This window comes from Photinus pyralis, unplaced genomic scaffold (assembly GCF_008802855.1).
Source record: "Photinus pyralis isolate 1611_PpyrPB1 unplaced genomic scaffold, Ppyr1.3 Ppyr1.4_LG6, whole genome shotgun sequence".
In the NCBI taxonomy this organism is placed as follows: domain Eukaryota; kingdom Metazoa; phylum Arthropoda; class Insecta; order Coleoptera; family Lampyridae; genus Photinus; species Photinus pyralis.
The window spans coordinates 6455903-6457925 of record NW_022170663.1 but is presented as its reverse complement, the minus strand read 5'-3'; positions in this window follow the sequence as shown (position 1 = coordinate 6457925).

The window sequence follows — 2023 nt, the reverse complement described above, 5'->3', positions numbered from 1 at the left end:
TAAAGGCCCTTTTTCGCACGCATTTGAGTGTTTAAAACGGAGATTGTGATTCAGGTATAATAAAAAATGATTTTTTCCCTAAAATATACCCAACAAACATGCATAAAAATACATGCATCGCAATCTCGTATGAATTTTGATGCAGCACATTTTGTGGTAGTGCATAAAATACGAGATAAAATATGAGGGGAGTGGAAGGAGAATATCTTGAGGAGGTTACCGATTTTTCCATAACTTTTGTTGGACAACGATCTCTTCGGGTGATAAGATTTTACATAAATAGTCTTTTTAGCAAACATGATGAGTGGTAGAGGGCGCGGTTTGACATTAAAATGAACTTTGCAGGTTTTCTTGAAAATTTCAATTGGACTGATATAATTATTATATGATATTATCAAAATAAGGTATAAGATTAAAATGTCAGTGAAATCCGCACTTTGATATCTGTTTCCTAAGCAGAGATATGGCGAAAATACGCACATTCACAATTTTAAACTGCAATATTAAGACCAAGAGACAGATGAACGTATGAAGGAAATTATGGGAAGAATTGAAAGGTAATGGGAAAGGAATGGCGTTAAATGTAGGAAAGTAGAAGAGATTTGGGAAGGAGGGGAGGGGGGTGGAATGAAAGGGGCCACGAAGAGAGGAACGAATAGAATAGGTAAAAGAAATTAAGTATTTAAGGTAACAAGTGCAAAGAAACGATGGAACAAATACGCAGATAAGAGAATTAAGAAGTGTGGGGAATTGCAGACAGGGGGGTTCAAGAATGATTTTGAAACAAGAAAGTACCTGTTCGATGCAATAGTGAGAGGAGAGTTTAAGTACGGAACAGAGGGTGGAAGGAATGGGAGGAACTGGAAGAAGTACAACGAAGGCATTATAAATGAGTATTTTATTATATTATAGGAAGAAACTAAAATGGAAAAGATAAGGATAGCGTCGGGGCGTAGGGCGGAAAGCGATAGAGAAAGCGAATTGCCAAGCTGGGGTCTAATATTCTAACAAGACATACGCTAAGCAGAGATAACCATTAAAATGACATTTAGAAACCTTTTCTCGGAAAAATGACCCCATCCGGATCTTTTATCGTAAAATTTGTAGCGCCTTTTTTAAGAATTAAAAAAAAGTCTCTTACCCCTTATAAATATGGGGAGTTGGGGGAGGAAGAGATCTGGTTTTATCCGTCATGGTACTCGAGTGCGTCGTAGGAACAAAGTAAAATACAATATTACGGTGAATTTCTGTAAGGGCTGGATTCTTATTGCAATCTGTAGCGTGCATTTTGAATGTGCTCCCGTCGGCCCTTAACCCTGAACATGTAGTTCAGGGTTATGGAACCCCCCTCCCCTATCTCTTTAATCATCTACCAATCGATACATATAGCATGCTACTACCTTTTAACCGAACTATTTACTAAACTATTTCGGTAAAAAAAATGCACTTTATTGGCACAAGATTTTTGCATAATTTATACTTGTCTTTAATTGTTAATAATAATATATGTAGTATAATAATAAACAATTTAAAAATATTCTAAGGAGATTTAAAAAAAACGAGGGTATTCTGAAAGTTCGGTTGATTCTAAAGGGTCGAAAGATTCTATACGGATTCTCAAAGAAGTCTAAGATGATCGAAAAGTCCTAAAAAGATTTCTACGAGGGTGGTAAGAATATTCAGACCGTTTGTTTCCAAAATGATTACAAGGAGAGTCAAAGAAGGATAGTCTAACACTCAAAGATGGTTCTAGGAGGATTCCACGAAGATTACGAAAAAGTTATTTGTACCACTAGAGAAGAAAGTGGAGTTTTTCAACTCGAGTTTGACACGGGCGTAGCAATTGTTTTTTAATTTCCTCACTAGAGAGGAAAATCGCATATTCTTCACCATTTTTTGAGACGAAAGTAGTTGTTTCTAAAAGAGTTTCAGAAAAAATACTTTTCAAATTCGGAGGAAATCTTAATATGCGTCATTGGTGATCAATTTTTCGCGTACTAAAAATTCTACCGGTAACCGAATT